Genomic DNA, 23,994 nt, shown 5'->3' on the forward strand with positions numbered 1-23,994 from the left:
TGCCAATTTGTAAAATTTTAAGCATGCTTGGTAAAAGCTTATTGTGGTATTAATTTGCATTTCTCTACTGGCTATCAATGTTGAGCATCTTTTTATATGCTTATTGGCTATCGAAAAGTGCTGGTTTGAGTCTTTTGTCCACTTCCAATAGGATTTCCTCCTACTCTTACTGATTTGTAGGGGTTTTTTTAATATAAATTCTAGATGCTTCTCCATAGCCTGATATTTGTGATGTAAATATCCTCTTCTGTTGTTTGCCACCTCACACTCCTTAGTGGTATAAGAAGAGAGTCTTGATTTTAATGAAGTAGATTTATCAAACTTTCATTCTTTGGTTAGTTTCTGTGTGTGTGTGTCCTATTTAAGAAATCTTTGCATATTCCCAGGTCTTAAATACATTCTCCAATGTTATCTTCTAGAATATTTTATTTCATATTAAGGCTTATGATCCACCAAGAATTGATTTTTATGCATGGTCTGTGATAGGGAACAAAGTCCATTTTTTTCTGTATTTATCCATTTGTTGAAGAAAGAAAAACAGCCTTTGGCACTATATCACTGTGGCACCTTTGCCATAAATCAGGTGGCCAGGAATACAGGTAGGTCTATTTCTGGACTTTCTGTTCTATTCCTTTAATCAATTTGTCTATCCGTAAGTGAACAAAATAGTGTTAATTACTGTGGCTTTATAAGAAATCTTGATATCCAAAGTCTACATCCTCCAACTTTATTCTTCAAGATTGTCTTCACTATTCCTAACCCTTTGCATTTACATATAAATTTTAAAATCTGTCAATTTCCTTTAAAAACTGCTGGAATTTTTATTAAGATGGCATTTCTTCTATAGTTCAATTTGGCATCTTTTCAATATTGAGCTTTTCAATTCCTGAACATGCTGTAGTCCCTCATTTATTTAGGCCTTTATTTTCTGTCCATAATATCTTATAATTTTCTGTATAGAGGTCTGGCGTTTATTACATTTTTCCTGACTACTTAATACTTTTGATGCTAGGACAAGTGGCATCTTTTCGAAAATTTATTTTAGAATTGGTGTAGTTGATATATATATAATTACAGTTGTTTTATATATATGGACTTTGCTGTCTACAGTGATCTTGTTAAATTAACTATTATTAATTCTAATAGTTCATTTGTAGATTCTTTTTTTTAAAATATTTATTTATTTTAGAGAGAGCGAGAAAGCACACATGTGCATGAATGGGAGAGGCAGAGAGAGGGAAAGAGAATCTTAAGCAGACTCTGCAATTAGCGCAGAGTCGGACCCGGGGCTCAATTTCATGACTCTGAGGTCATGACCTGAGCTGAAACCAAGAGTCGGACACTTAACTGACTGTGCCACCCAGGCACTCCTCATTTGTAGATTCTTTTGGAACTTCTACATGAACAATCCTGTCATTTGTAAACAAAAACAGTTTTATTTCTTCATGCACAATATTTATGTCTTTTGTTTCATTTTCTTGTCTCATTGCACTGGCTAGGAATTCCAATACAACAATGAATAAAGTGACAATAGAAGACATCCTTGCTTCATTCCTGATATGAGGGGAAATATTTTCATTATTTAACCATTAAGAGTAGTGTTTGCTATTGGTTTGAGGTTTGGGTCTTTTTTCTTAAATGTCTTTTTATAATTAAGAAAGTTACTTTTTATTTCTAGTTTGCTAAGGATGTTTTCATAAGTTGGTATTAAATTTTATTAAATGCAGTTTCTTTATTGAATTGATCATATATTTTCTTTCTCCTCACTCTGTAAAATTTCTATTTAATTCCACTACGATCGGAGAACATACTCTGTATGAGAGTGATTTTTTTTTTTAATTTGTTGAGACATGCTTCATGGCTCAGCATATACACTATTTTGGTAAATATTCCACATTCACTTGAAAAGAAAGTATATATTTTCAGGGTCCAATACTGTGGTTCTTTATATGCAGTTAGGGAAATTTTGTAGATTATGCTATTCACATTTTCTGTATGCTTACGAATTTTTATTGTCTGGAAACCAGTGACAAAAAAAATAGTTACAAAGTCACCAAGTGTTTGCAATATAGTATTAATTAACCCACAATATTTGACTCAGCTTAGCCCAATTAATACTCTTGCTACAAGATTTCTATTTAGACTCTACACCCTGCCCTACAATTGGCAAATGTCCCGTGTGGGAAAGTTGATAGTAAATACAGGGCTCACCTCAATGCATATTCCTTCTCTTTGAGATTTTGACCTGCCAGGTCCTGACTGCCTTGATTTCCCTTTGTTGCCTTCAAACAAGTGTTTTATAATAGCTCTTATCAAGGTTAGTCTGATACCAGCTACTCAATAGAAAGCAGGAGTGGTAATTACTTTTTAATAGGCTACAAGGAATACAAAGAACTAATTGGATTCATTAAATTATTTGGTTAATTAGACTAATAACTACCTTGAATTTCCATAGCACCATTCTTCCAAGGATTTCAAAGCATTTCTGCACATTAAGAATAGACTATTACTGGGTGCCTGGGTGGCTCAGTTGGTTAAGCGACTGCCTTCGGCTCAGGTCATGATCCTGAAGTCCCGGGATCGAGTCCCGCATCGGGCTCCCTGCTCAGCAGGGAGTCTGCCTCTCCCTCTGACCCTCTTCCTTCTCGTGCTCTCTATCTCTCATTCTCTCTCTCTCAAACAAATAAATAAAATCTTTAAAAATAAAAAAGAATAGACTATTACCAGCTCCCTCCAGCTCTGATTTATAAATTTAAAATTAAAGTAATGGAATAAAATAAGTTCCTAGGTATGTAGGTATCCAGAGAAATTAGATAAAAATAGGTACTAAACTTGCTGATTGCCAGAATCATTGAAGTGATTTCTATTTCCCAGGAAATAGACCCCCCGTAAGTACAACAAAGTTCATATGAAGAATGTCACTCCCCATAACCTGTGCCCTAGAGGGATATGGAAAATATGTAGCATGTACTAAGAGCTAGTTTGGATACTTCATCAAATTGAGTAAATAAATTGGGATCAAGGCTACTCAAATTATGTTTCAAAAACATAATTACAGTAAAATAATTTTCTATAAGACTTATAGGACAACAAATACTAAAATTTAATTCAATATTTGGTTTCTCATGTAAGTGGAACCATAACAATATTACAAACCATATTCTGTTTTTTTCTTTCAGGTTTACTGTAGCAGTAGCCTTTGAAGTAATATTTTGTTCTATGCAGTTGGAGTTTTTTCTATGTCTTCTCTCCAGAATTGATATTAAAACTGGATTTCTTACAAATTCTTCCCAGAGAAGCATATTCAGCTTATAAATGAAATCCAAAGATTAGGGGGAAGAACTGAATGAGGAGACAAGTTACTAAATAGCAAATAAGAGCCTGTAAACCTAAACTCAAAATCAGAGTAAATAGTTACAAATGAAACATGAAGCACCCAATAGACACCCAATAAATATTTGATGATATTGATTTCTTGCATCCTACAATGAGTTTTTAGTGGGGCTTTGATAGTAATTGGGTACCTCATCTTAATACCTTGACACAAAGGAGTCTGGGATAATCCATCATTGTGCTTCTCCAAGATTCCAAATAACCCAGCACAAGCTGGGTGAGAATAGGTTGACCTCACAAGGCTCCTTGAAGCCCTGTGACTTGAGACTTAATAAGAAATGGAGCCTGGCATTTTTATAGCCAATTTCTGTCCAGAATTAAAAGTACCTCATATAGAATGGCTGGACTTCCTACCTCTTCCTGAAACACTAGAAAGAAACAAATATGGCTGTGCCTATTTTACAAATCAGCAAGCACACAGAAGTCAAATGATGACAAAGTTCACATAACATGCCCACCCCTGCTAGGAAAAATGCCTGGGTGTCCTCACTACCAATCTAATGGGGTTTTGGTTAGTATTGACTTTCTGCTCACTATTACTTCCTACACTATTTACTTCATAGACCAAATCCTAACTGCTAGACTTTCTAATAGTGGTACCATTCTTATGTTTGTAAATTGACCACATCTAGTATAATTTTTTTAAGTTTATTGAGGTATAATTGACATAAAATATTATATCAGTTTCAGGTGTACAATACAGTGATTTGACATTTGTGTACATTGCAAAATGGTCACCACGGTAAGTCTAGATACCATCTGTCACCTTACAAAGTTAATACAGTGGTTTTGACTATGATCCCAAAGCCGGACATTATATTCCCATGACTTATTTCTTTTTTAACAACTGATAATCAATTTATTGAAAAGGTTGCCCCATGACTTATTTATGACTAGAAGAATCTATTTCTTAATCCTCTTCACCCATTTCCTCCCCCCAACCTCTCTCCCCTCTGGCAACCATCAATCTATGAATCTGGGTTTTAGATTTTTGTTTGGTTTGTTTTTTAGATTCCACATGTAAGTGAAATCACATGGTATTTGTCTTTCTCTGACTTATTTCCCTTAGCTTAACCCTCAAGTTCCCTCCATGTTGTTGCAAATGGCAAGATTTCACTCTTTTTATGGTTGAATAATATTCCACATACATATACATATATATCACATCTGTATTCATTCAACCATCCATTGACATTTAGGTTGATTTCATATCTTGGCTATTGTAAATAATACTGCAGTGAACATAGGGTCGTGTATATCCTTTCACATTAGTGTTTTCATTTTCTTTGAATAGGTACCCACTACCCAGTAGTGGAATTGCTAGATCATATGGTAGCTCTATTTTTAATTTTTTGAGGAAACTCCATACTGTTTTCCATAGTGGCTGCATCCATGAATGGATGTTGAATTTTGTCAAATGCTTTTTCTACATCTATTGAGATGATCATGTGATTTTTGTCTCGTTTTGTTAATGTGATATATCATGATGATTGATTTGCTGATGTTGAACCATCCTTGCATCCCTGGAAGAAATCCCACTTGCTCACGGCGTATGATCCTTTTAATGTATTGTTGAATTTGGTTTGCTAATATTTTGTTGAGGATTTTTGCATGTATGTTCATCAGAGATATTGGCTGGTAATTTTGTGTGTGTATGGTGTCCTTTTCTGGCTTTCATATCAAGGTAACTCTGGTCTTATAAAACAAGTGGTAAGTTCAATTTTTTGGAATAGCTTGAGAAAGATAGGTACTAACCCCTCTTTGAGTGTTTGGTAGACTTTACCAACAAAGCTGTTTAGTCCCAGACCTTTGTATGTTGGGAGGTTTTTGACTACTGATTCATTCAGTCTATTCAGATTTTCTCTTTTTTTTTAAGTCTTGGCTTCAGTTTTGGAAGATTCTAAATTTCTAGAAATTTACCCATATCTTCTAGGTTGTCCAATTTGTTGGTGTATAATTGTCCATAGCATCTCTTATGATCCTTTGTATTTCTTTGGTATCAGATATAACTTCTCTTTCATTTCTTATTTTATTTATTTGAGCACTCTCTCTTTTTTCTGATGAACCTAGCTAAAGATTTGCCAATTTTATCTTTTCAAAGAACCAGCTCTTAGTTTCATTGTCTTTTTAGTCTCTATTTCATTTATTTCCACTCTGATTTTTATTATTTCCTTCTACTAACCTTGGGTTTCATCTGTTCTTTTTCTAATCCCTTTAAGTGTAAAGTTAAATTGTTTATTTGAGATTTCTCTTATTTCTTGAGGTAGGCCTGTATTGTTCTGAACTTCTCTCTTAGAACTAATTTTGCTGCATCCCACAAATTTTGGTGTCATATTTCTGTTTTCGTTTGTCTCTAGGGCTTTTTTTTCTCTTTTGAATTATCCTATGACCTAGTAGTCGTTCAATAATGTGTTGTTTAATCTCCACATATTTGTAGTTTTTCTAATTTTCTTCTTGTAATTAATTTCTACTTTCATACTATTGTGATTAGAAAAAGATATTTGATATGATTTTAATTTTCTTTAATTTATTGAGACTTGTTTTATGGCCTAACATGTGATCTCTTCTGGAGAATGTTCCATGTGCACTTGAGAAGAATGTGTATTCTGTTGCTTTGGATGGAATGTTCTGTATATGTCCATCTACTAAGCTCATCTGGTCTAATGTGTCATTAAGGCCAATGTTTCCTTACTGGTTTTCTGTCAGGGTATCTATTTATTGATGTAAGTGGGTGTTAAGGTTCCCCATCATTATTGTATTGCTGTCAATTTCTCCCTTTAGGTCTATTAATGTTTGCTTTATATATTCTGGTCCCTCCGTGTTGGATGCATATATATTTATAAATGTTTTATCTTCTTGCTGGATTGACCCTTTTATCATTATATAGTGCATAATGTCTTTACCTTTTCTTACAGTCTTTGTTTTAAAGCCTATTTTCTCTGATATAAGTACAACTAAACCAGCTTTGTTTTTGTTCCCATTTATATGGAATATCTTTTTTCATCCCTTCACTTTCAATCCGTGTGTGTGCTTACTTCTGAGGTGAGTCTCTTATAGGCTGTATACAGATGAGTTGTTTTTTATCCACTTGGCTACTCTAGGTCCTTTGTTTGGAGAATTTAGTCCACATACATTTAAAGTAATTATTGATAGGTATGTATTTACTGTCATTTTGTTAATTATTTTCTGGTTGTTTTTGTAATTTCTCTCTGTTTTTTTCATCTTGTCTTTTTCTCTACCCTTGTGGTTTGATGATTTTCTTTTTTTTTCTTTTAATTTATTTATTTATTTTAGAGAAAGTGCACATGCAGGCATGCATATGAGTGGGGAGAGGGGCAGAGGGAGAGAATCTTCAACCAGGCTCCCCACTGAGCTTGGAGCCTGATGTGGGCTCAATCCCATGACCCATGAGGTCATGACCTGAGCCAAAACCAAGAGTCGGGCACTTAACTGACTGAGCCGCCCAGGTGCCCCTGATGATTTTCTTTAGCGTTATGTTTAGATTTTTTCCTCATTTTCTTTTGTGTATTTACTGTAAGTTATTGCTTTGTGGTTACTGTGAGGTTAACACTGATCATCCTGTGTACATAATAGCCTATTTTAAATTGATAGCAACTTAAATTTGAACACATTATCAAACTCTACATTTTTAGGCCCCTCCACATTTTATGTTTTTTATGTCACTTTTTACATCTTTTTATTTCATGTATCCCTTAATTAATTGTTGTACCTTTAATTCATTTTACTACTTTTATTTTTTAACCTTCCTAGTAAAATTGTAAGTAATTAATCCACTACCTTTACTATATATTTACCTTTTTCAGTGAGATTTTTACTTACATTTATTTTCTTATTAATTAGTGCCATTTCTTTTCAGTTTGAAAAATCCCTTTAATATTTTTTGTAAGACGGGTTTAGTAGTGATGAACTTCTTTAACTTTTGCTTGCCTGGAAAACTCTATCTCCCCTTCATATCTGAATGATAATTTTGCCAGGTAAAGTTTTCTTGGTTAGGAGTATTTTCCCTTCAGCACTTTGAATATGTCATGCCACTCTCTTCTGACTTGGAAAATTTCTGCTGAGAAATCTGCTGATAGTCTTATGGGATTGCCCTTGTATGTAACAATTTGTTTTCCTCCTATTGCTTTTAAAAGATTTTATCTTTAATTTTGACATTTTAATTATAATGTGCCTTGGTGTAGCTCTCTTCTGGTTCATTTTATTTGGAGTTCTCTGTGCTTCCTGGACCAGGATGTCTGTTTCCTTCTCCAGGTTAGGGAAGTTTTCAGCCATTATTCAAATATGTTTTCTGATCATTTCTCTCTCTCTCTCTTCTCTTCTGGGACCCCTATAGTGTGAATGTTATTCCACTTGATGTTGTCCCAAAGGTCCCTTAAGTTATTTCATTTTTTGAAGTTCTTTTTCCTTTTTGCTGCTCTAAATTTAATTGCTTTATCTTCCAGCTTACAAATCTATATTTCTACCTCATTTAGTCTGCTGTTGAATCCTTCTAGTGTATTTTTCAGTTCAGTTACTGCATCCTTTGGCTCTGTGACTGTTGTTTGTACTTTCTTATGTTTTCTATTTTGTTTTTGTTGTTGTTGTTGTTGTTCTCACTGTGATCATCCATTCTTCTCCCTAGTTCAGTGAGCATCTCTATGACCATTACTTTGAATTCTTTATTAAGTAGATTAATTATCTCTGTATCATTCAGGTCTTTTTCTTCTTTTTCATTTTGGACATATTTCTCTGTTTTCTCATTTTGCCTGAATCTCAGTGTTTATTTCTATATACTAGGCAAAATAGCTACCTCTTTCAGTCTTGAAAAAGTGGCCTTGTGTATGTGATGATCCTTCTCATTCAACCTGGCCTGGCCCTTGGTTGTCTCTCAAACCTTTGTGATTGCCTGAACTGCCTGATTTATCCTTGATATGCCCCCATTGTTGAAGGTGTGCCAAGACCTATCAGTGATCCAAGAGGAGGAATCTCATTTAGCACCTAGTTTCAGACTATTTGGTAACCAGACCCACAGGCAGTAGCTTTTAAAGTATGGAAATATACACAGTCCTGTGGGATCACAATTATAATCCCTGCTGGCATCCAGACCAGGAGATCTGGAGGTGTCTCCTAGGCAAGTAGCAAAAACTGGTGCTCTAGACGAGTATAAGCTCCTTTCTAGGAAATCTTGTCAAGCTAGCTGTAGCAAGGCCAAGGGTGTGCACAGAAATGGTTTTTCCCTGCTTACATTCCCTGGGAGTGCCCTCCTAGTCTCTAGATATGTAGGAAACCTGAAGTCTGTCCCTCAGGCTGAAGTTCCAGGCTAAATAAATAGGCCTTTTTCACAGGAGGATTGGGGTTGTGTTTTGGTCTACTGTCTATGTGGTGCCCCGGGGTGGTGTCCTGCAAAGAGCTTCTTTCTGATTGTTAAAGTCTCATGGAGCTCTGGAACACCAGCCTTCTTGGCCACTGGGGCCAGGAGCTCAAGAGGTGTCCCCTGTGTGGATCACATGTATCCACTGGTGTTAACTAGGCAGCTGGAAAGTGAAGGGGGCAGAGCATACTTGCCAACTTCAGAAAAGCAGTGGGAAAATGCCTTGTCTTGTGCATGCCCAGAGGCTTCAGCAATACAACAAGTGAGTGCCTTGTCTGTGCCTGTGCCCCAGCCGGAGGCTAAGTGCAGGAGAATGCTGTGACAGCTTGCAGTCACCAACCCCAGCCAGGGAGTGGGAGAGCTCTGTAACAGCCTCTGCTCTCTAGTCTCAGCCAGTGCCACAGCTGCTCACCCCACCCATCCCAGCAAGGTGGTGGGACAATGCCACCTCTGAGCCCACCTGCCTGTGCTATCAGGTTATGTGGGAAGTACAATAATGGTGTCTGCCTGTCTCTGTCTGCCCTCCCTCCCTGCCCACCCAATGCCCCCAGATTAGCAAATGAATCTCTCTCACATATAATATAGGCAACTTTTCAAACTGCTGTTTCTTCACTGGGTCTTGGGGCAAGCAAGAACCATGTGAGCCCTTCAAGAGGGGACTCTGTTTCCCACAGCACTTGGGGACACATGAATATCGGCCCCATTGGTTTTACCAAGCCAGGTTTTCTGGGGGCTCACCTTTCCAGTGCAGATCCCTGGGCCTGAGGTGCTCCATGTGGGGCAAAAATTCCTTGCTCCTCTTAGAGAAGCACCTGTCTGGTAAGATGCCTCCCTATTGTGTGTTGCTGTGCTGGAGGTGGGGTGTTTTGCAAGACCACTGTTTGTCTCTTCAACCTGTCCCCACATTGTCCTTTTATCCTTTGTTGTGGAGAGCAGTTCGTCTAGCTTTCAGATCTTTTTCAGAGGGAAATAATTCATATGTAGCTGTAGATTCAGTGTGTCCATGAAAGGAGGTGAGTTCAGGATCTTCCTGCAACACCATCTTGGAACCTCCCAGACACATCTAGTGTAACGCTTCTAACACAGCTCGCCTGTTCTGTCCCATTGAGGGATAAACAATAAAGCAAAAATTTTTAAGTGAGGAATAGGAGGAGAATTGGAGTCTCATTTCATTCTCACCTCTACAAAGAGAAGTTCCCACCTTGCTGCATGTTTCTAGCAGGTTATTATCCTTACCTGATGAAGGCACAAGAGAAGATAGGTAAGTAGGGCATTTAGTACAATAATAAGATTAGAAAAATAGTAGTCTAGACCCTAAACAACCACATACTTCATGAAGCTTCAAAAAAATCCGAAAGGAGAAGTTTTAGAAATGGTATGAATATCATTTGAGTTTATACAATGAATAAATCAAATATTTATCATTTCTTCACTGCCCCCTCCCATATTATAATTGCCCGCTGTCCACAATGAGAAGATCTATGGAAGATGTTGCAAACAAATGCCTACTTTTTCGATAAAGACAGATAAGTCTCTAAATTCATTAACTCTGTTTCTGCCTTTGGTTAACTGTATGCAATATGCTGAACTTCTTTTTAAAACCTTGAGACCTACTCACCAGCCTTGAGGTAAGAGGGGAAATTGTGTCAGCAGCAACCAAACTGCCAGAAGGAGCAGCTCAAATGTTTCCCAATATCCAGTCAACACCTGGCAAGCATCTACTGGTTGGAAGAGTTAAGTGTGCCCACCAAGAATAGATGTGAAAAGTGGATAAGGTGAACACACATCCGCTATTCGAATGTTCCTTGCTTTACTTTGGTTTGCTGACAGGAACAGGCACCTCTTTCTGTTTCTACAGCCCTTTCCAGTCGGAAGGGTGTCAGAAAGCACATAGCAACAGCCATCCCAGGGAGACGGGGTGCTGCTGGGGAGGAGAGGAGGACCAGCTCATTCCGGGTCCTGCCTCAGGCTGTTGAGAGCCCCCTGGAGAGTTTCTGACCTCCTCCCACAGCATCCTGCTGAGACTTAGACTTCTGGGTACCTCTCACTCTTTTTGTGTTCAGCTTGCTCATTCCCTCCAAAAAGGACTTTGCTCTAGATTAAACTGCTCACCTCCCTCTACCATTTCTCAGGTTGCATTCAGAATCAGAAAATCCAAGAAATATATTCACAGATGTTCCCTTGTTTATTTGTTGACTCTGTGTAATTTGTTTGCCCTAATTTGTTTTTGTCTGCCTTGGGACTTCCCTTTTTAATTTCCCTTTCTCTGTTTACCCCTCTTTGTGGAGCAGCGGTCTGTTAAGCTGTGAGAGGCACACGCCAAATTAAAAAAAAAAAAATGCACTGCAGATTGTTTTAAGCATGGGCTGCCCCTTTGGGCCTGAAGGCCTTGCTTGAAGCCTGCACCTGCTCCTCCTCCTGAGACACAGGGCTCCTGATCTTTATCCCTTGCCTTTAAGCTGCCTGATTCCTATTATCCAAAGTCAAACAGCGTTCTCTACATTCACGCCTCCAGCACTTGGCATGAAATTAATAAGCCTGGCTGATATATTTCCCTGGAAGCCTGCCACTCTTTAACAGTGGTGTTAGATTAAAAATTTTGGCATGGTTAATGAACAGGGAAAAGCTGAAGCCAAAAGTTTCATGCAGCAATGCAAAGATTTGGGGGTTATGAAGAGAATACCAACTTTCCTCATATTTTCTGAATGCCACCCTAATTACAGGGTTAGATAACAAACACAACTAGATAGTCAGCACTAGAAGAAAGAGTGCATTCTCAGGCTGTACTCATATTTAGATTTTATCATCTGTCCTTTCAATCACATGGCTTTCTGTTAGACTGGGTTATCTATAGTTGTAATAATAGCTATTTGTGCTCTAAACAGGCCTCTCATCCCAGGTCACTATTTTTCTCATTAAAGGAGCCCTGGGAATGATTTCAGGCCACAAACGGATCTTCCTGAAGTGAAAGTCAATCCAGTGAAAGGAAATTATTTGGAGTGTACTGAAGACCAGTGTCTCATTGTTGGAATTCCAGTACTCATTGTTTCAGTCCACAGCCACACTCCCTGCCCACTGCAGGAGAGATAGACACTTGCCACTTCAGCCCACCCCTTTGTTCCCCACCCTTTTGTCAGCACTGTACCCAGCTGTAAAGATTAGCCTCACTCAAAAGATGTAAAACCTAGTGGGTACTCATGACCCATCCCATCGGGTAAGACTTTCACAAAAGGGTTGACACAGGTTTGGCAAAACCCAGGCAAAGACTCATATCCCACACAGGGCCATCTCAAGTGCAGAAAGGGAGCATGAACATAGAGACGTGAACACTCTGTTCCTGGTTACCCACCTCCACTTCTGACATAGGAATACCATACGACCAGAAGCCTGGAAAAATGGAAGAACCAGAACATAGTAGGGGGCAGCGAAGGAAAAAAGACGAAAAGAAAAATTATCTCTGCTTAGAGGAAGTACAAATATGCTCTACAACTTCGTTCTATCCCCTGAAAAATGGCTAGCACAGGTACATACCATCCCCCTTCAGAAAGTCTTGACTCTAAGTCCCATGGCCCAGCAAAGGCAGGACCTCGGGGGCTATAAAGCTCCCAATTCTTTGGTCCAATTTGGAAAGCCTGGGCAAAGAACTCAGAAAAGGATACTCAGCTAATCAAACACAAGATAGGTTTTTTTTATGTACTCAAAAGTGTCAGATAAATCAAACTAAACCTGTCTGTGATCCATGGATAATATAAATCCAAGAGACTGTTATTTTTAGGTTTTACATTAGTTTTCCTATCAATGGACTAGTCGTAAGAAAAAGCATCATGTCAAAATCACCAGCATCACTCAAAAAACTCATTTACAACTAAAAAACAAAACACCCCGAGATAGATGCATGGAAATCATGTCACCTCCACTTGTACTGGCCCATGTGATGGCCATCTTGGCACAGATCTAATCAATGACTTGAAGGAGAAACTTAAATGGCATAAATACCCCTCCCTGGACTAAACATAGGAAGTATGACTAACACTCTTCCCTTCGGTTACTGAGAAGCAAAAGGCTTTTACAGCACATGAGGGTTTCGCCAGGAGACAAGAGTTGACCCTTGGTAGAGTCAAATCAATTTCATAGCAACCCATTACAACAGGAGTCTACTGTATTTGTTATTGCAGGATACTTCAAAGCTTTTTTTCAATATAAAGAAAACATAAAGAGATCAAAGCTCCTGGACCACACATAATGCAGTTGAAAGTTGTCCCAACATGTTCTCTGCCTGCGAGACAAATAAGTTAAATATATTTGCAAATGTCAACTTCGTCCCTTTTAATGCCTCTTAAATCAGGTCAGTGAGTCTGTTTTGGAAACAGAAGTGGGATGACTCACAGATACTTGCTTGGCTCATTACTTGAGCTTAGACAACAAAGCAACTCAATTTTAAGCACTCTGGAGTTGCCCTCCTATGGTCCACATCCTTAGGACATTGTTACACTCTGACCATTTATATTTATAGCCCCGTGCCTTTGTCTGAGGACAATATGCCTCTGTTGTACACTTGCATCATTATCATGAAACCTGAAAAAAGAAAACCCATTTTTAAAAATGTGTTTAGCTTTTCTGGCCCTAAGACTAAATGCCGGTCTATACCTGTGGCTGCGCTGAGAGTATTTTCCTCTCAAACTAAACTTGCCCTGAATCCTAGATCCCTTTCAAAGTAGGAGGGACTCTTGCCAAAGATGATCTGTCTCATTTTAAGGACGGGTTCCAATGTCCCAACATATTCATTTTATTTTTGACCCTCTGAACTCATATCACCCCCTACGTATACCTCTTTCAGGGAACAGCCACAGTCTCCCTTGTAATCAAGTCGGCCTTTTATCTGTCTCAGTTCTTCGGCAAGAGGGTATATACTTCAAGGCAGAGCCCATGTCCTTCTCTCAACCTTCCCACAGGTTTGCCTTTCCTGGGCAGGAGACACGTATCCTCATGCCCACCTGTAGAACAAAACCCTAAAGTTAATTTGCGTTAGATGAATGAATGAATGCATGGTCAGGCCTATGCTTTGGAGACAAAAACCTCTTTTCACGATTCTTCATGTCCTGAATGGCACAAACCTCCCGAAGCAACCGCCTAGGCTGACCAGGAACACAAGGAGGATTCCAAGTGGACAGTAGAGCTTAAAGGATTGAAAGGACCACAAAAGAACTCCTGATAAGTTGAAAATTGCTTCAAGCCTCCAAGTATCATTCCTGTGTCTTTCTTATCTCCTCACCAACCCAGTTGGCCTGGTTCAGAAATATTCTGCAGCATCTTTGCGGGTGCCCCATGCCTGGCAATGATAGGTTTCTACTAAATAATCAGCATATTCCAGCCAAGAGACTAAACACGATGCTGAGCTTGGTGGGAGCTCAGCCAATGTCCCTACGGGGGTTTCCAGGCTGACGGACAGATACCTTGGGTATTGTATTAGTTTCCTGTTGCCGCAAATTTTAGTGGCCTAAGACAACACAAATTTATCATCTCACAGTTCTGGATTCCAGAGGTTTAAAAGGGGACTCATGGGGCTAAAATCAAGGTGTCAGCAGAGGTATGTTCCTTCTGGAGACACCACGGGAAAATTCAGTTCTTTGTTTTTCCCAGCTTCTAGAGGCCACCTCCAGGCCTTGGCCCATGGCCCCATTTCTTCAACTTCAAAGCCAATAACATCAGGCTGACTCCTTTTCACTTTCTTCTCTCTTGTTCTCTTCCTTCTGCCTCCCTCTCCCACTTATGAGGGCTCTTATGCCCATATTGACTCCACCTGGATAAGTGACTATACTCTCCCCATCTCAAAGTCAGCTAATCAGGAACCTTACCTCTACCTTCAAGCTTAATTCCCTTGGCCACATAACCTAACACACACGTTCCAGGCATTAGGACTTGGACAGCATTGTGGGCCATTAACCTGCCCCCACAGGCCTGCAGAACAGGAAAAGCAAAGCCCCAAAGTTCTGAGAGGCACTGGCCCAGAATGGAGCAGAAAAGGGCCACAGGCTAGAGAACAATCTCTACAGAGCCCTCAGTCAAAGGGCCAGTGCCATTCTCCATCTCTCTCCCGGGGGCCCACCAGCACACCCTGCCTCGAACATGGCCTCATTTCTCCTTTCAGGAAGGAGTGGGAAGTGATGGACTAATCTAGGCTAAGGGACATCCTGTGTCTTCCATGACATAGGAGCTCCCTGAGGAAGGGGCAACACTTGACACAGGGGGTAAAACTTCAGACTTCATTTGGGAAGCTATTTGGATGCTTTCTCAAAACACATCATATCATATACTCACTCCTCCAGGCACCTTTGCAATTAGGCTGAACTTATACTAAAGGAACAACAGCCAGGTTATCGCATGTGTGGATGAGAATGAGACAGACCATAAGACCCAACACACGTGTGTGTACACACACATGCACGCACATGCACACACACACAATTGTCTTATATTGTTATAGGCATCCAAATGATCTTTTTCTCAAATTGTAAGTTAAATAGGAAAAGAGTAACTTTTCCATTATAATTTGCTGCTGCCACCCCCTTAGGGGTGCCTGTATAGGTCGGTTAATGTCCTGAGATGAGCAGGGGTGAGATTTTTTATAGGGTAGTGTTTATCCTCACCATATGTTTTCTAGTATTAACTGAGAGTGTTAATTGGTGTTTCAGGAATCAGGAGGGGGAAGATCAAGGGCATCTAGGGAGAACGCATCATCTAGTGTCCCCCTACCCTCAATTAGTAGGTTAACACATGGCTAAATGCTCATAATTTGTGCTGATCTACTGCTTAGCCAGCAAATGGGTCCCACTTGGAATGTGCTGTATGTCAGCCTTACAATTTTCCTGTCTTCCAGTTTACTTAGGAAAAAAAGAGAGTGGTTTTCCTTATGAATATGCTTCCCCTGCAATATAAATGTGAGTGTGACTACCCCGAGATTCATAAGTAGTTGAAGGTTTAGGAAGTCCCTGGATGTCCTGACTCCGTCCCCTCCTCCCGGGAAGACCCTCCCCACCATCCTGCCCAAGCCTCATTTCCCCTTCCTCGTCCCACATTCCCACCTGCCTTCCTGGATGCACAGATAGGAATCCCTTTCCAAGTCTACCATGTCCCTTCCCCTCTTCCCTTATAACCCCACACCGGTCCCACTCCTCCAGAAAGCCCCCAAAATGCTTTTAGAGTATTCAACCTCACTACAAATAAAGACATGCAACTTAAAACTACACAGGAAGATGGAGTCTCAAAATGAAAAGGATTCTACAACTGATGGCACTCAGTATAATCAGGCAGCTGACAGCATGAGTAAGCAGACACCGCAGTTTGGAGTGTTTGGAACAACTTAGCTGGAGGGCAATTTGGACACAGTTATGAAGAGTCCTTTAACTGTTCACGTGCTCTGACTTGGTAATGCCTCTTTGGGAATCCATATTAAAGAAATAGAAAGAAATGTAGTCAAAGACTTATGTACAATGTTTTTCATCACTCAATTATTTGAAACTGAAAAAAGATCTTGGAAACGACGTGCTATGATTTGAGTGTTTGTGTCTGCCCAAAATTCATACACTGAAATCCTAACCCCCAAAGGTGATGGTATTGGGGGGGGCCTTTGGGAGGTAATGGGATTGGTGCCAACCAAGAGGCTGCAGAGAGATCCCTAACCACCTTCTACCAGGTAAAACTACAGCAAGAAATCTGTAGCCCAGAAGACGGCCCTCCCTCGTCCACACCGGCACCCTGATCTCAGACTCCAGCCTCTAGGACTGTGGACAATACATTTCTGCTGCTTATAAGCCCCCCATTCTATGGTATTTTACTATAGCAGCCCTAACAGACTAAGATACAATGAATCCCAACAATAGAAAGGTAATTATATAAATGACATGCTCACTAAAAGTCAGGTTTTAGGGGCACCTGGGTGGCTCAGTCAGTTAAGCATCCAACTCTTGATTCTGGCTCAGGTCATGATCTCAGGGTTGTGAGACAGAGCCCCGCATTGGGTGTCGCCCTGGGTGTGGGGCCTGCTTGGGATTCTCTCTCTCCATTTCCCTCTGCCCCGCCCCTGCCTCACACGCATGCACACACACACACACACACACACACACACACACACACACACGTTCTCTCTCTCTAAAAAAAATCATGTTTACAAAAATATTTAGAGGCAGAAAATGGTGAAAATACAACTTTAAGTAAAACAACAGGATACACTATCATCCCCAAATTTGTTTCATACATTGAATTATTAGTCAGAATGTTTTCCTAATATTTCTTATTACTCCTACTCTTCCCGATGCAGTATTAATTACCTCAGGGAAAAGATGACACAGCATAAAGCAGAAAACACAGGATCAGTTCTTGATTGAAATGCCTCAGCCCTGGGGCGCTTGGGTGGCTCAGTTGGTTAAGCAGCTGGCTCTTGATTTCTGCTCAGGTCATGATCTCAGAGTCTTGGGATCGAGCCCTCGATGGGCTCCATGCTCAGCGGGGAGTCTGCTTGAGATTTTCTCTCTTCCTTCCCCTCTGCCCCTCCCCCCACTTGCACACACTGTCTCGCACAAATAAATAAATAAATCTTTTAAAAAAAATGCCTCACCCCTTACATAGACAAAGTAATTGGAAAGATGCAATGTGAAGAAGAGCAAAGCCTCCCCCACATGGATACCATACCCCACGATTAGATAAAAGTCCCCTTGCCTGGGTAGAGGAAGGGTCGAAGGAGATGTAGAGAAGTAAAGTGCATATTCAGTATGTGTGTGTGTGTGTGTGTGTGTGTGTGTGTGTGAGTGCATGTGTGCACATGCACACATACATATTTATGGCCAAGAGAGCTAAGAACCGGCCCATCATATTTTATAAGATAGTGTTTAAATAGTATGTGCTAAGACCAAGAAAGAAAAGTATACCCAGCACATCAGAAAAATAGATAAGGGACAGAAAAAGGAAATTCACACACACACACACACACAAGTTCAGTAAACATAGGGGGGAAAATTTCACCTCATTTGTAATCAGTCAAAAGCCCTTCTCTCTGACTCTGTCCTTACGGCCTAGGGGCATCATAAATGAGAATTTCAACGAACAAATCCAACTGAAGTTTACTTTACATCTACTGTGTCAGGAGCTGGGTAGCAATGGAAAGCCATCTGTAAGTTCAAGCAAGGGGTGACAGGATTCCCTCTGTCAACCCATTCCTATGGATGGTGACTGGAAGGGGAGAAGGAACAAGTCACCCTGATCATCTACACTAAGAAATGATGAGAGGCAGGAGCGGGATAGTGGTGGGGGAGGTGATATTTCCTTCCAACCCGAGTCTTCTAACATATTTTTTCTTTGTCTAATTTAAATTCACTATAACTACCAATATTACAAGTACTACAGAAGAGATGTTTTTATGAAAGTCTAAAAACTAGCTTTTCTTTTCACAAAAGTTTTGAATTCTAAAACTTGGAGGTTGTGCACAAATGTGCTCAAATTCAGGAGTGAGAATGAGCCATTTACTTTCGCTGCCTGAGCTAAGTGAACCAGAAATCAGAAGACAAACACTCCCCAGATGAAAAGTCAATTCGCTTCAAAGAATTATTTTCTCTTTAATAAATCATAAAGCATGATTGTAAGTCACGTCGCACGTAGCTAGTGCTCTGTGTCTGCTATATAATAATGATGGCGATGGTGGTCATCTGATCAACAGCAAGTTGCTGTTCCTTACACAAATGAGGAGAAAGACATCCAGGGCAGGGGGCCGGGCTCAGATCTTCAACTACAAAGATATTGCATTTTAAGATATTCTGTTTTACTTGGTTTTTCTTTCTTTCTCTCTCCCCATCAGGTAAAACAAATGCTAGGTGTTATTTTATGAGAAGCCTTAAATCTTCTCATAAGGAAATAAGGCGCAGAAGTTCAGCTCCCGAGAGCTCCCGCTCACCTTAAATGCTTTCCTCCGCTGTTGGAGAACATGACTGGAATGAAAAGGCCAGATTGACGTCCATGGAGATGGGCTCTGAGCTCCCAGTGATTTCCAAAGGGGCAATGTCAACCTCCTAAGGTGGAATATGGCTCTAAAAGAGCGATGAGTTCTGTTAAAGATACGCATATTCATCTCTTGGCTGGAAGTGAACCCCCATGTCTGTTGTTTCCACTTGGAAAAGGTATATTTGGTTAAATAGAATAATGCAACACATTGAATCAACTCAGCTGGGAAATATTCTGGAGATGTGCTCAGACCTCAGTTTATGTCATTGAAGAGAACCTGGAGCACTCTGCTGATTCTCTCCTCATGAACAGCACACAACTGGCCAATTCAGGGAAAGCCAAAATCAGTTGATCCAATTGCTTGGCATCAAGGAGACATAACCAGGGTGTTTGAAGGTAGATACACTCCAGGGCCCTGAACTGACTGGGAGTTTGCCTCATTTGCTACTTTTCAGCAGCAAGTGAAGATGTGGAAGGTCCATTATACCTTTCAAAATTGCATTTTGGTCCTCATGTTCCAAAGGGCATTCACTACAGCTCTAATATGAGCTCAACAACTCTCGTTTGAGCCCTCGCAGGTGTTAGGTACTGTGCTGGGCACAGCAGAGACAAAGATCATCAGAACATGCGTCCTGCCTCCATGGAGCTCAGTACGAAGAGATAACAGTTTTACCACTGGGGGCCACCTTCCAGTCTAGATATTTGTATATAATTCTTTTGTCAGAAGGGGGAGACAAAAACCTAAATTTCCCCCAAATCATCTTTTTGGATGACCAATGAAAATATTTTAAAACTGAGAGCATTAAATGAAGAATCTTTTTTTGTTGTTGTTTAGAATGCTTTCACCTCTAGCAAAGGCAACACTCAAAGCATTTGCAAGTGAGGAGGGAGATAAACTTATTATGAAAAGGGTAAGATTAACCAGGGAAAAGTTATTAGAAAGCACGTTAAAAGATCTGACAAAGGCCCCATTGGTTTTAGGTGCCTGTTTGCCAGGCTGTAGAGTTAACTGCAACCATTCATACTGTTCCATGAGGTAGGGCTTCCAGAACCCGCTATAAGATCTCAGCAGCAGAACGTCTCTACACAAACACTTCCAGGTTTGGTGGCTTTTCTAGTTTCAAGAATTGCACTATCAAACCTTCCCTTCCCTGAACCCTCATTCCGGGAAATGAAATCATGAGAAAAATGACTCTTCCTGCCAAGAAAAGTTAAAGAAAGAGACCACAAACGGACGTCGTAAATGTTCAATAAATGTAATTCCCACACATCCTTCCCCAGACTCCCAGAACATCTACCTTCCGACTTCTAGCTCTGGCCATATCAGTCTGGCGTTGCTTATGTATGTATGGTGACCACCACCTTTTAGAGTGTGAGCTTCTCACCTTTGAGAATGCCTTCAGAATAGGACCAGAGAAGCTAATGGCTGAGGGGGTTTTGCCCAGTCTTGACACTGTTCCAGGAACCGCAGGGGATCCATAGAAAGAGATTCCACAGTCCTTCCCTGAAGAAGGACCTCAAGAAGGGGTGTGATCCACAGTCCCTGAGTAAGAGGGGAGTATGGCATAGAAGGGAGAGGCCTCCTCTGAGACAACCCCATCGCTAAGAACAGCTACATGACACTCAGAGTCTAGTGCAAAGTGAAAATGCACTTGTTTAAAAATTCAAAAATTATTAAGAATTTCAAGACATTGAGACAGAAACCAAGTGTAAGGCCCTGTGCAACTACACGGGTCACACGCCCATGAAGCCAGCCCCGCTTGTCACCTTCTCTGCTTCACCCACAAATGCCATCTGGTTGTCCTACTGCTCATTTCTGATCAATTCTGACTCCAGTGTCTTTGGCTAAAGAGAGGAAATGTGGTTAATATTCATGACACATTAGTGACCTAAACAGAATTGTAGTAATAGAAGGAGCTGCCCATGGGTTCTTGGAGGACCATATTTAGGCAGCGACAAAAATAATAAGTACTATTTTCTACTAGATGTTCAGCAATATGCAAAGCATTAGCTCATTTAATCCTCAGAACAGCTTTATAACATAGGCAACTATTCATATATCCATTTTATAGGAGAGGAATCTGAGGCTTTAAAAGATTAAGTAACTGTTTAAAGGTCACACAGGAAGCTGGTGGCAAGACTCACATGCAGGTCTTCTGGAAACAAAGTTCATAGTCAATATATTTACTACCTCTCAGCCACCAATCTACTCTGAAGGGCTCCAATCAGCCATTCAGCAGTGGGAGAGAATGTACCTGCAGATGCTTCACCCACCAGTAAAGACACTGCTTCCTCCAGGAAGCCTTCCTGGATATCCTGACTCTTTGATTAATCCCTTCCTTCTCTACTCCCTCTACACTATATATTTACCCCTATTGTACGATTAACCCCTCAACTGATATTTATTTGCATGTTTTCCCTGTTCAACAGTGAATCCTTTGAGGGTAAAAATTATATCTTATTGATTTGTTTCCTCAACTCTTGATACAATCAATGCCTGACTGATAATAGGTGCTCATAAACACGATTTAATTCAGTGGAATGGAAAAAAAACAGAGTGCAATGGTAGGCCTTAGATTTATCTTCTTGTCCATGGGTTTCAGAAACCCTTAAGATAAAAAGGGGTCTAGGGAATAGTGGTTCAAAAAGAAAATTGTGATTCAGTGGCTTTGACCCTCTCACCCGTTGAAAAGTGGAAATTTAATTCATTTTTATCTTTGAAAAGTGGATGCCTCTCCATCTCTGCACTTTCTCTTTCTTTCTGAGCTCAAAACAGGGCAAGCAAGGACACTCTGGGAAAGAATAAGACAGATCCAATGACCTTTTCAAAATCTTTTAGTCTTGTGAGTATAAATATTCATTTTAAACCTTAAAAACAATCGTTTTTAGGACGTTTGCCTAACGACGGCTTTTAAGGGGCAATCCCTTCCCAGAGCAGTCCTGTGGAGTTAGCAGCACAGTGAGAGCTGGGTGAGCCTGACTGCCTGCTCTGCGCTCCCTGAGTCCTTACCTCTTGCTACCTGACTCTCACAATCGGTGCTGTCCTGAACACTCTTCAGCCAGGACTGGTCGGCTCCGGTGGCATCTTGGTACCTTTTTGTTTCAGCTTTAATTAAAACGTGTCTGTTAAGGTGTCAGTGTCTCTTCCTGGCTGCTCAAAGGTAACACATAAAAGTTAATTTCCTAAGGTCCCAGAGCACAAAACCCTGACAATGTGCAGGAAATACACATGTGAACTGCTTTCAAAAGAAGCGTGTTTGAAATAGACTGTTCTGAGGGAACGGAATTAAAAAAAAAAAAAAACTGTCTTTAATCAATGAGAAAATGATTTAAAAAGTCATATAAGCCAACTCAAGTCTTGACTTAAATATTTTATATACTGTCACATTGTCTGGAAAGATGTGAGGCTGAAAGGAAAGAACTTGTATAGGACGAGGTGCTGAATAAACCAGTTTGGACGAAGGAGTCCCAGGACTGGACACGTGCTAAGAGGTCTGTAGTCATTCTCTACTCTTGCACTAATTTCTCACTGTTGCCGTAACAAACTGGCAAACTGGGTGGCTTAAAACAACACAAATGTATTCTCTCCCAACTCTGTAGGTCAGAAGTCTGATGCGTGTCTCCGTGGGTTAAAACCCAGGTATCTGCAGCGCTGCATTCCTTTCTGGAAGCTCTAGAGAAGAATCCATCCCCTTGCCTTTTCCAGCTTCCAGAGGCCACCTGCATTCCTGAGCTTGAGCCTCCCTTCCTCCATCTTCCAGGCAGCAATGTTGCATCTCTCTGATCATTTTTCTGTAGTCCCGCCACCCTTTGATGATGATCTGGAAAGATTCCCCACTCTTAAAAACCTATGTTCTATGCTTAGATTGGACCCACCCAGTCTCCCATACCCACTCCTATATAAGGCTGCACTGATCTTTGGTTCTATACATCAACGGTGACATACGCTTCCCTCTTCTGAGCTTGAGCGTCTAACGACCTTCCAGTGGAAACGGCTCCCCTGCCCCTGCCCATCTACGTGCCCACCTCAACTTCTCCTGCCAACGCCAACCAGAGCCCCACAACACCACAGGCACACACATCCACGTTTCACTCAAGGTGGTCAAGAGCTTTAAGCAACAATTAAATTTACATGCAGAAGCTGAGAAGAGATGGAATATTTTTTTCTGGACACCTCATTTTTTTATACATAAACATTTTAAGGTCATTCCATTCTCCAAAATAAGAAAGAGTATTTGGAATGTCAACATCATTATTTTCATTGGAACTTTGTGCCAGTAAAATATACAAATACACCCCATAATGCTTGATTAATAGATGTGTATACCAAGATAGAACTATAACACTATCTTTACACCAAAATGTATTTTCCCTCAGCATAATGGACAGAGATTAGAGAAACACACATAGCCCTTTGTTGCTTTGTTGAAACGTGAATCCTTTAAAAATGATATGTAGGTAAATTAATTAATTAAGTCATAGAAAGTATAGCTGCCAACATTATAAACAAAGCTGTGACCAAAGAGAGTTCTCACTTACCTGTAATGAGAGACTGCAAAAATTTGTTTTCTCTCCTTTGCAAAACAGATTTGGCTTCCAAAAGTTTAATTTCCCCTCCTTGTTCTCAACCTCCCAAGGTCATTATCCATACACCATTCCTGTTTGTCTGTTATCAAGTATACCACATTTAAATTACAGGCTTTTTAACGCCGAAAACTACAAAATTTTTAATTTTACTATCTTTTCTGAGTTGTCTGAGATGCTCCCAGGAGACTTTTTCTCTTATTTTTTTAATTAAGTATTTCTCTCTGCTTCCTTTCAGGAGGCAGGCACATCCAAGACCTTCTCTGTCAAAGGGATTACTTCTGAGTTTCTCCACTTTGGGAGTGTCCCTAGTCCCACCAAAGGGCCTGCCTTAGGTGATGGGGATGGACGTGGGAACATCAGCTCCCCCAGAGAGCCGTGGCCCAGGCATGGGGCTGGCAGGAGGGGGCTGCGCCCGAAGCCTGGCACCCGGACAGGCTGGGAGAAGACCCCCAGGAAGGGCTCCCTGCCTGGGGCCACTCGTGACAAGTGACTGGAACCTGCGTGTTCCCGCGTGGGTCTCTGCAGCCGTCAAAACACAGGCCTGTCAATCTCGTCTCTTAGAGATAAGGATAAAACACGAGATAGTGGAGGAATATTTTCTAGTTTGTTACCCTTTCAAGGTGTCAGGGAAATGAGAAAGAAATGGAAAGGAA

This window comes from Callorhinus ursinus, unplaced genomic scaffold (genome assembly GCF_003265705.2).
Source record: "Callorhinus ursinus isolate GAN/ISIS: 27379988/994484 unplaced genomic scaffold, GSC_fseal_2.0 scaffold6, whole genome shotgun sequence".
NCBI lineage: Eukaryota > Metazoa > Chordata > Mammalia > Carnivora > Otariidae > Callorhinus > Callorhinus ursinus.